The sequence below is a fragment of the Rhyacophila brunnea genome, unplaced genomic scaffold (assembly GCF_057557595.1).
Source record: "Rhyacophila brunnea isolate RB1 unplaced genomic scaffold, BYU_Rbru_1.0 scaffold_3, whole genome shotgun sequence".
NCBI classification, from domain to species: domain Eukaryota; kingdom Metazoa; phylum Arthropoda; class Insecta; order Trichoptera; family Rhyacophilidae; genus Rhyacophila; species Rhyacophila brunnea.
The window spans coordinates 14,332,693-14,345,165 of record NW_028232965.1 but is presented as its reverse complement, the minus strand read 5'-3'; the positions used below and the strand labels follow the sequence as shown (position 1 = coordinate 14,345,165).

The following is a 12,473-nucleotide window of genomic DNA, read 5'->3' as shown; positions in this document are numbered from 1 at the left end:
CCGATACGCCGACCAATGAATGACTCCGAATGCTTTTCGAACTGTCGTGCATCCAATCTATATGAATTTGGGTGAAAACCTAACCTATATAGTAGGTAAATCAATGATTTTTACATCCTATAATCAATTCCTAGCAGGTATATGTCGCCAATATATTGAAATAAATTTCATTCTTACACAAAATTTACAAGATGAAACGACAATTCGGTGACATATACACACTATGAATTGATTATAGAATCCTGTCTCAGATAAAAATAAGAAAAAAAAAGAAGCGTGACAAATATAATAATGCATTATTACCAAGTGTAGCTAATTTTATAGTTATACGAATTTTGCCGGGAAATGGACATTTAATGCGGCCATGAACCAAAACAAACTAAGGACACCTTCGCTAAAGACTACAAAAAAAACTCTAATTATTATTGTTTCACAAAAATACCAGCTTTAACCTGTCAGTTGGTATTATTTTATTTGAAGAATTTTACCTTTTTTACTATGCAGTTAATAACCATTGTTTGCGGTCTCTATAACTCGGGTTAAAATAATGGCAAAGTAATACTATGAAATTATCAGATTGAATACGTGTGCAGCATGCATTCGATGAAATAGCAGAAATTAGTTGGTTTGTACTTAGAGGTCTGTATAAATTCATTTCAGGCAGCATTTATTACAAATTCACAATATGTTGTTTTTCATAGTGTGTTTGAATACAGAGCATAGATTTAGTTGTTGAACAAGTCGCTAACATCAGGAGTACTTTGGTATCAAAGTGGGACAAACGCCACCTCCCACTAAATTCGTATTTTAATTGATTATGGTAGTGCAAGTGATGCTCTTTTCAAAAAATCCACCAAAAGTATCAAAAACGGTAGTTTTCATAGAGATTTTTGAGTTTAAAGTTGGTATGTTATATGAAAAACGGACACTTTTTACACATGTTTGTGAGTCTCCTGTAAAATTTTGTAAATGGCTTATGTCCCACTTTGATACTAAGCTACTCAATTTAGTTTCTCATGTTTGAAAAAACTGTTAAGAATCCTTTTCGACAGGCGGCCAAGATTCACATCGGATTCTGGAACCAATGATTTTTTTAATGGTTGAATTTTTCAAAGTAGCTATTTGCTATACCTATGTATCGATAATACTAGGTATACCTTTTACGTTTTTTTTAATTGTTTTACAGTCAACTTAATTGTGGCAACACGATGACTGTTCGTTAGCACGTATATGTATTATTTTATATATTGTTATGGAATAATATTATGTATAGACTATAGGTACTAATTAATCTTTATAATTTATTAATGGATCAATAAAGGCTGCACCAAACCTTTCTATTAGTTATAGCTACCTTCAAAGGAGCATTAAAACTAGCCAGCAAAGTTAGCAATACAACGTTAAGAATATAAAAGATGTTGCGAGCCCTTTCCCTTTGTTCGGAACTTGATATCCGGAAGACAGACGAAGACTGGACCGTCTGTCTGTCGGAGCTCCCGTGATGTTTGTCGTTTTCTATAATGCCGTATCAAAAATTATTTTATTACACTACCGATGTAACTAATGTTAAAATAACTCAGATAGTGTCAAACTAGAGTTCATTATTGCCTGCATTAGTTGGCATGCGGCGCTCCCTGCACCTTTGCGTTGCCGTGTTGGGCTTAAGGCGTAAAACCCACTTAACGCAGCGAGTGGGGCTCTCGCGCAAAATTTCACAAGTGGCGCGTAAATCATCGAAAATACAACGTAATCAAATACGCCAGCGCACACTGGATTTGACGACGCATTGTGCCCTCGTGCCCCATGATTCATCGTTTTTTGGCTTCTCAGCGATACGAATTAACGAAAATACAACGTAGTCCATTCATTGAACACGGCAAGCAGAATCACGCTCCTGGAAGCGTCGTCGATAGACGGGCGAGAAGGCATTATTTAATAACAGTGAACCCATTGTTTAGTTTGCTGCGTGTCCAATATTTCGCTGGTAGAATGATGTCATCGTGAATATTAATTACAAGCCCCGAGAAATAATATAATATTTTTATTGCTTTGTTATGAGAGACGCTGATAATAATAATTATTTTGTGCTTCTTGGGCCCTTTATTATATAGGTGAAGGGTAATGCGCGGGTGGGAGGGGGCCTACTCAGTAGTGAGCGCACTGAGCGCTTTTTTGGTGGGCTTTATGCCTAATGCCGGGTCCACACTGGCAACATGTCGCGCGACAACCTCGTTAAAATTTACGATAAGTATGATAATTATCGTAAAATTTCTTAAGCAATTATGATAATTATCGTAAAATTTAACGAGGTTGTCGCGCGACATGTTGCCAATGTGGACCCGGCATAAGGCTTCCCGATGAAACCGTTCCCTAACAATAGCTAGTGGAAATGTTTGTTTAATTTTTGCATGATTAACCAATCCTATAGCAAACTGAGGATGATATTAATATGTATGGATCACCATTGAAGGTTTTTTACTTAGTATTATTAAATAATTGGTAGATACTATAAGAAAGTAAGTCATTTTTACCAATGCGGTAAAACGTTAGGTTTTTAATTAAATTATTTAACATTCACTTTGGATGGATTACTAGTTATGTGCACAGAGCGTTATAAATCCACGATCTTTATCTCGGAATGACAAGTATTTACATGTAAGGCATTGCATATGGTAAAATATCACATTTTTAACGCGAGCCATAGATAACAAAGGAGAGATTTGCATCAAAACAATCCACACATGAGGGACATTGTCTAAATAACGTACCACTTTCAATTTATTTAACAGTGTATGCAATTAATCAAGACAATGATTTATAAATACATTGTACAACAATTGAAACGAGCAATAAAATACCAAGAATTACAGTAATGCCATCGCACTCTGTCATTTCAAATGAGCACAAACAAAATTATTACTCCGCATGCTATAATAAAATTACACCCAGCGGAATATAACTAAATACCAAAATAATAAATTGGTCGTTTCAATAAATACATTGGAATTCGGCGTATTAAAATTTAGCCTATTGGTACAATAATAATAATATTACAACACAGATATAAAATCAAAATAATTACGGTAATAATTATTTTAGAGCTATTTTACTTTTAAGACAATAGATGAAATGTTATTTATCTCAAAAATAATCGATTCAACAGAAAATACCACACTATAAACGCAAAATGTATTTTAAACAAATATTGGAAAATAACTAATCTAAACAAGTGAGGCGGCTCTCGTGGTGCAGTGCGTAAGGCGCTGGCATTCCATCCGGGAGCTCTAGGTTCGATCCGGTGAGGACACAATACATTTAAGCGATTTACCTCAAAACCTGAGTGTCTGTGATTGCTTAAAATTAGTAACAACCTATATAAAAGAAAAGAAATCTAAACATGTACACACATAATCGAAGTATCTAAGATTTAAGTGAGATTTACTACGGCAGTATTTCTTAAAATATTTCATAAGCCATAAAGCTACATAGTATTATATTTTACCGGAGTTGTACTGAACATATTCGACAATAAATAAATTATTGTCGGTATTGTTTAACGTTCCTGACAATCAGACTTAGACTTAGACGAAAATCATTTTTACATAATATTACGTTTATAATTTTCAAAAGGTAAGTAAATAGATATTTCAGACGAAAGTATTTTATTTATTTAGTACCATACATCTAGTGCACGGACCAAAACGACAGCACAAGAATACTAAAGTCAGTATGGTCGGAAAACTGCGCAAATCACTGATTAAGAATTTTTATTTTGAAGAAAAAATTTCAACCGCGTACCCTTTCATTTTTTTCACGTACCGCCAAATAAGTACTAATTATGCTAATGTAGTCATTGATGTAAAATAAAACGTGCTTTTTTAATTCGAGATGTTTTTTAAACACGCGTTTCTTAAATACAATAGGTACATAATACTCATCTATTTTTGAAGACACACAAAATAACTTACGTAAGAAAGCTTTTATTGAGGAAAACGTAATTGATATTCTAGCTTCGAAGTTTTCTTTGTTGTACAAACTTACAGTTTATTTGTATGTGTAACATAGATACGCGTCATAAAAGCTCTCCAATATAAATAATAATAATAATAATATGTAACAATAATAACAATAACGTTTCAGTAATATTAATAACAATAATAATTGAAGGTTTCTCTCAAAGTAAATTATTTGGCGAAATTTTAAAAATTGTAAAACCTTGTATTCGTATGCGACATTACATTTATTTATCATACACACGGTATAAAGCAGAACATTCAAATCACGCGAGTTCAATAAACGTAGGTTTACAATTTATATTATTATTTTGACACGATTTGACTTTATTTTAGTGAAATGTGAGTACATAAACACTGACACGAGAAACTTTTCACAACTTTTTATGAACATAGTTGATTAACTTCACATATATTTAAAATATATACATCATATACATCACAAATGTGTGTAGTAGGTAATATTGGTATGATGGAACTGGAGTGAGAGTTGTTTACACATCACAATAGACCGATCGCGTTTAAAATTAACCATGAATTGTGTTCATCACATAGCATCACAGAAGATGCGGCCTTGTCGACTGAGCATCGAGCATTGCGGCCAAAATCGTCACTGTAAAAACTCTTCACACAATAATTATGACATGTTGTGCATTTTGAAAACGATTCAAAACACAGGCCGGCAGATTGAAGTGAGCGCGCGCAATGCGTTCGAGCGTGACGTTTCGTTCGGTCTTGCCAGCAAAAAAAAAATCGCTAAAAAATACGCAACTGAAGTTTGCGCATTCACGGCCAATCCCTGCATGCCAAAATGATACTTGCTATCTTTGTGGCTTTGAAAAAATAATTATTTGTGTACTGTTTGTTGTTTATCGCTTTTTGGTTAGATAATAAGAACAATGATATACTACAGCCGCTACACCATTGACAGGCATCAACAAAATATTTTTTTAATAAAAAATGTTTTTGATTACCTTGTGGTTTTTAGTAACGGTGCACTTTTTCAAAATTCGTGGAATAAATTCTGTACATCAGAAATAAAAGTTCGTGTCCGTTTTTTTTAATGTGTTCACTCGTATTTTTTTTACATGTGGGTAAATTAATAATATATGCCATGTAATGAAAAATGGCGAGTTAAGTCGTTGTTTAAAGTCGCGTACCCAATGTTCTTTTAGAAGCAAAAACTTATATATAAAATATGTAACTATAACAGAACAATAATATTATATACCATAGAAACAAGAGAAAAGATGAACAATTACTGTGACACCCGACCTTTGATTCTGGCATACATATAATTATATATCTGGTATATTATATACAATTATAATGATCATCTACAATCTGATGTGGAGTGTGGCTGTCTCGCAAAGAGGTTTCGCAATACTTTTTTGTTTACGATAAATTGCTACTTGCCTAACATGTCCATACTCTGGGCCCAAACAGAGTTATTATTTTGCTAGATCCGGGATTCGACCGCAAGACCCATAACTTAACAAGCGGACACATCACCACTCGGTCATCGCGTCCGTATCTATCTATATATAGTTACTATTTATAATATGTGTGTACAAAACGGCGATATCAAAACACTACTATAAAAAAATACGACAAAGCTCTCATTTTCTCAATGCTGTTGAAAACTGGATGCTTCGACAATCCGAGTGGACGAGAACCAATGCGTTCTAAATACGGAGTGGGTGGAAGAAGCTACCAGATCTGCTCAGGGTCGCTCAATCAATATGGAAGACGATTGATTGTGTGTCTTCCTCAACAATGCGGCAAAAGGTCGCAATCATTTTTAAAAACTACGTTTGGAATAATACAATTATTATTGTATTTTTTATAAGTTTGTGTCATCTAGCGTTATGGATGTTTCTGATATTTGCCGCATGCGTAATGCGCATCTGCTATCTTCACATATTATATTTGAAATCAATTTCCTACTAACTAAACGTATATTATTACACAGTTGCAAACTAGCCAAGACCGATTCATACTCAGATGGGAGGAAACATGAACAGCTTCAAAACCATCGATGATAAAAATATATAACTAAGCAATATTTAAAGGGAATTGTAAATTCACCGCAAAGTTATATCAATGCTTTGATATCGGTTTGTTGTTGAATACTATACATTTATAAATTAAACCTCCAAGTATTGTGTACAAAAATATTTGATAAACGATGCCAAGCCCGGTTTATGATTCGTATCGTGAAATAAACAAATAAAGAACAATTTTAGGTACAACGTATTATTTCGTTACTAAACTCTTCAGTGTTGCTACATACATAGATAAATAAAGGGCTAGTTTCCTTATCTGTTTTAAGCATTAAACCAATATAAGAAAATAGATAAGGAGAAGAGTGTTGACATAAAAAAACATGTGTACTAGCAAGCGAATAGTGCTGATACCATTTTGTTTTATTTGGTAACACCTAATTGCCAGAAATTCAATGCAATTAATGTGAATTAATTATTAACAAACAAGACCATTAATAAAATTATTGTATAGAATTACCGTATTCAACAGAAACTATTCATATTCACACGATTAACAATAAACAAAGGTGTACTTAGTGGGAGATTTGTATTTGCAAGGAAATAATGCTGATAATTTCACGAAAGCCATTTTGCCGCATAGTAGAGTAAAATCTAGTTATCAGCGCAGCACCTCTCAAACATATTAGCAAATTAAACAGTACTGTGGCGAAAACAAATACTTAGGTATATATTGACTATGACAACGAAAGAAAAAAATACTATGTTTCGTCGGATTGACGTGATAAAATTATGGTGAAGAAATCTCCAAGCCACTTTTTAGTGGCTTGTGGTGGGATGTTAATAATATGAAGGGTACATTTCACTACCGCATTGGCCTGGATGCCCGGTATATGATGTGATCTTTAATGTCCTAGATTTGGTTATCGGTATCTTAGTGTCAATCGCATAAAAATCACAGCACTTCAGACTTATAAAAAATAGCCATTCAATGGTTACCAAGTAAACCAATTTGGTTTATGTTTTAACAATGCAGTACTACATCATTTTGAATAGTAAGGATTTTAAATTATAACTATATAACTAAAACAAGGAAATTAAATGAAGGGATAAATGTAAGAGAATGTGATAAAAAATAACAGTCTTTTTTAACATTATTTATATCTAGGTAATAAAAATTTTCATTTTTATACCATTAAAAATACGAAGTCCAATAGACAAGATAAATGTTATAAGTCACACAGGATTTATAAATACTGTAAGGGAGTCATTGCATCAATGCTGGATAAAATAAATAACAAAGTCCAAACATGTAATTCTTGGGTCGGGATGTGTAGTCAGGTAAGTCGCAAAACAGCAAAAATGAGATATGAATGCCAATATACTAAAAAAAAAACTCTTTCGTTGTGTGTAGTCAGCTAAGCCGTACGTCTCAAACGTATTTTTTAAGATATTTTGAGAAATTTTGAAAAAAAATAACAACAGAACGTAAGTAAAATAGTCATATTATAATTATTATGAAATTCAAAATTTACCAATTTTTTCGAATTTGATTTATTTAAATCTAAAAACACGTAGACAATATCTAAACAGACAATCTTGCTTCTAGGTTCAACCATATACTCCAATAGCTTTTATGTTGAGGATTGATATAAAAGATCCTGATTTTAATATTCAAGAATTATTACAGTCTAATTTACCATCTGATAGCGACATTGAAGAACCACCCCTTTCGGGCTCAAATAATGCTTCCACGATTAAACATCGCAACGATGTTTTAACCTGTAACCCTCATTCTCGATTCAGAAGAAATAATCACCAAAAACGTAACTTAAATGAAGATACAAAAGCCTACAGAAATGATAAAGAAGTTGCACGAAATACTGGTAAAAGTTACACAACAAGTTTCGGATAATAGAAGTTATGAATACGAAAAAAAGTCGTATCAGACAAAGCGAACCAGGAAAACAACATTTTCGGCAAGTAACAGTTCAATATTACTTGACTGTTGAACTGTTACGGAAACCAATTTGTAAAGGTTGTACACTAAAAACATTAGGTGACAGTCACCATTTTTTGAACATGTTTTAAAAAAAACGTGCGACTACTTCCGGTATGCTTATTCAAGAAGATACTAGAGGAAAAAATAACCCTAAAAATAAACAGCGAAGAATATAGCCAAATACCAAAGACACATACTCTCAATTCCATCACAATATGAGAGTCATTACTTTAGAAGGGACTCTGTCATTGTCAGAAAATACTTAGGTACCGCCACATTTGACAATAACTGAGATATTATATTAGTATTAGCTCTATTCCCATCAATATTCATTTATACGCAGAAATATTCCATGGCATGAACTTAACATTCAAACGGCCAAATAAGGATACTTGCCAAAAATGCGCTAAAGTTAATATACAAATTAAGAATTCCACCGACGATGAGGAAAGAAATAAAAATCGTGAGGAATTGAAAGAGCATCATGACGAAGCTGACTTCGCATATTCGCATTCTAAGAGTTATGATTAAGAGTACAGCTTGTAAGATCTCTCTTGCCAAATTGTAACATTTGACATGCAACAATGTCTGCCCACACCAGTTGTTGAAAGTTCCCTGGCCTTTTACAAACGACAGATATGGACGTTAAATTTGACAGTGCATGATTGAGATAATAACCAGGGATATTGCTATGTATGGCACGAGGCTCCTGAGAATAATAGAGAAGCTATTGAGCTAACAATATCGCTTCATGCCTATTCAAAAACTTGACCGAGGGGATACATGATAATATTAAGCATGATACGAGGGTGGGTCAATAATTCCTTAGAAAAGCCGACAGGTGGCGCGACTAGTACTGTAAGCGGTTTGTTTTCATGCAGCGGCACTACCGATTCAGTATGCTGCGAAGTTTCAATCAGATTGGTCGGGTTGTTGTGTGTTTCTCGTACATTTAAAAAAAAAATTTGCTTGTTTACAAAAAATGGAGAAAATTGAGTTTAGAGCTGTTATTAAACATTTTAATATAAAAGGGTTAACAGCAAAGGAAATAAAAAATGAGTTGGATTTAGTTCACGGCACATCTGCTCCTTCACTTGCAACTATTTATAACTGGTTAAATGAATTTAAACGTGGTCGTACATGAACAAAGGATGAACCACGCTCAGGACGTCCTGTAGAGGTGACTACACCAGAAATGATCAATAAAATCCACGATATGGTGTTAAGTGACCGAAGATTAAAGTTGAGTGAGATAATTGAGGTTACAGGGATCTCAAAAAGTAGCGTCATTTCTATTTTACATGACAAATCGGGCATGAAAAAAATTTCTGCAAGATGGGTGCCGCGTTTGCTCACAGTCGACAATAAACGCAATAGGGTGGTGGCCTCTAAAGCCCTGTTGTCGCTCATGCAACGCAATCCGGATGAATTTTTTCGTCGCTTTGTGACTGTAGATGAAACATGGATACACCACTATACTCCCGAGACGAAAGAACAGTCAAAGCAGTGGATTGCGAAAGGCGAACCATGTCCAAAGAAGGCGAAAACCGTAAAATCAGCTGGTAAGGTTATGGCTACTGTATTTTGGGATGCACGTGGAATTATTTTCGTTGACTATTTGGAAAAAGGAAAAACAATAACAGGGGATTATTATGCATCTTTATTGGACCAGCTAAAAAACAAAATTGAAGAAAAACGGCCTCATTTAAACAGGAAAAAAATCCTCTTTCATCAGGACAATGCCCGTGTTCACACATGTTTACGATCAATGGCTAAAATTGAAGAATTGAAGTTCGAATTGGTCGACCACCCACCGTATTCGCCAGATTTAGCCCCCAGTGACTTTTTCGTTTTCCCAAACTTAAAAAAATGGCTAAGTGGACAACGTTTTTTTTCAAATGAAGAAGTCATCGATCGGACAAATGCTTATTTTGAGGACCTTCCGAAAACTTATTTTTCTGACGGTTTAAAAAAAAATGAGAAACGTCTAACCAAGTGTATTGAGCTCCAAGGAGATTATGTTGAGAAATAAAAAAAAATACAAAAATAAAAACTGTTTTAATGCTTTTTTCTAAGGAATTATTGACCCACCCTCGTAGCAGTGAAACATTCTGAGACTTTAAACAAAATTGATCACAAATGTTTAGTCCCTGGCCACACACATAATAATATGGAGTGCGATAGTGACCATCGCATAATTGAGAAGAAGAAAAAGACATTTGGCGGAATGATCGAACTTCCTCATGATTGGGCCAAATTAATGTCTGAGGCTGCAAAGAAAAATCCTTTTAAAGTCACTGAAAAGACTCGTGCAGTTTTTTTTTGACTACTCAGATCGATTAAAAGGACCATTGCAACCCAGAAAAATAGACACAGATGAGAATAAGTTTGTTTGGAGAAATGTTAAGTGGCTTCAATTCAACAATCATAAACCGGGAATGGTGAAATTTAAAAAAAAAAATCGACGAGACGACAGCATTTTAACAATTTTCATATTTAAGACGAGACAAGACGAAAGATTTGATAGACTTACTTCCATACATTTCACCGTATTAGAGAGAATTTTATGAGTCGCTTGAGACATCTGAGACAGTCAGGGATATTTAACCTGATACCATTGAAGAAATCCATAATGAAGTTTAATGATAACGATGAAACTTTATAATATTCACGTTTGTGTGCCTTTTCACTACTTAAATAACATTAAAGTTTTAAAAAAAGTTATAAAAATGCTAATTTTAAATTTTTATATTTTATTCAATAAACCAATAAGATGTATGTATAAAATGTGTGTTTTATTGCTAATATTAGTCGGATTTACTATGGAAAAATAATAATTTCACTTCGTGCGTAGTAAGGTAAGTCAATCATTTTTTGTGCAAATCCAGATAACTCAATTCCTTTTTTTTTTTAAACCAATTAAGTTGTAATGAAACAAAATAGGTAGAATACTTCTAGGACATATAATTTAAAGAAAATTACATGTACTTTGATGTGTTATTCTTAAAAAAAATACATAACTATAATTAGGGGAATGTGGGGAATTTATTGAATTTTGTTTTTGCTATATCTCAAAATGACAATTTGTGACTTATCTGACTTCACATCCCGACCCACGAATTTGCAAAAACAAAGCAAAATCCACAAGTTAGAGGAAAACGCCAGTAATCTACATTATTAAATTAATGCTATTTAAATATACATTCCATAAAAAGATAACATCAGTGAGTAAACAAGTTTATAATTCTATGCAGAAATTGTTTAAAAAATATTTTATCTGAGTTAACAAATTATAATAAATAACTAGGAGAGTTTTTTTTTAACGTTTTCCGACAAACATGAAAGTGATAACTTTGTAGCTTTTGCTTCCAATCAATCTATCGAGAGTAAAAAATATTAATAATAAATTGATATCAAACTTGAGGCAAGCGGTCGCTATACCTTTCTAGAAAGATTATTATTGTATTTTGTATAGGGGTCTTTTCATCCAGCGCCTTCCGCAACACAGTTTCACACACATGCAGTTTTAAATTTTGTATGTGAATATCTTTAGATACTTATGCAGTGGAGAGTTTATTCTCCCTACAATCCAACGGTACTGGGTATGGCCTGAGTGGTCGCCCGTCAAATCACTACCCGTACCTTTAATCTTGTTTAAACGAGAACCGATTTAGTAATACGATATATTTTAGCAATATTATTTATGTCGATATCAGTGATAGTTGAGGCGATGATTACCAAGAACACACGGTAAATAATAAAATTGTCGACCTAACCATCACCTATCTTCTATGAAGTCGTGAGCGAAAAATCTGAATTACTCTACTTTGGTCACGACTCGGCGTAAAAATCTACCAGTGTAATTGGACTTTGTATCGAAAAAATAGTTTATACAAAGCACACACCTTGTAAAAACAAGAAATTGTTACGAAACATTTACCGTAGTTTTTTATATTTTTCCATTCTTTTATTTATTTGCTTAAATGTTTTTTTTCATGGCAGGAAAGCGTTTTATTGTAAATAATTCGATGTGGAATTACGGTAGCGTTCAGTATAATCCACAACCTTTCCTAGCAGCTCCTGCGGGGGTCTATTCTATACAGAAGGCTGCTTTCGTCCGCTAAAACCGCCAACTAGGGTATGTGTGTATCAAATTATTAACACGTATTGTAACAATTATAATTAGCCGGTATTAATTGTTGCAATAAATGATATATTTTAACGGCATGCCCCCTGCCTGTGCTAAAATTTAGAGCATGAGCGATAGAGAGAGAGCGAGAGAGAGACAGTTTCGACTGATTAACTGATTACAATACAATTACAATTATAATATTTCAATATAAAATGTGTGTAACAAATACTAACTCATTATCACGTTAGCACGTTAGCGGTCGATAGTCGCCTTTTGTATAGAATAGATCCGCTGACCCGCATATCAGCATGAACATGGAACGT

The 12,473-nt window shown here is 33.6% G+C and overlaps 1 protein-coding gene across 6 annotated transcripts in view; it reads right to left on the bottom strand.

The window, feature by feature from the left end:
- Positions 1-12,473, bottom strand: part of aPKC (protein kinase C iota type) — a 478,073-nt gene that overhangs the window by 451,228 nt on the left and 14,372 nt on the right. The window contains exon 1 of one of the 6 annotated variants that reach the window (XM_085952856.1): positions 4,546-4,654. The exons of 3 other annotated variants lie outside the window; for them this stretch is intronic. The gene's annotated coding sequence lies outside the window, so the exon portion shown is untranslated. Of the gene's footprint in view, positions 1-4,442; positions 4,655-12,473 lie in introns of those variants that run through there. 2 more of the 6 variants (XM_085952857.1, XM_085952858.1) reach the window with 2 other exon arrangements.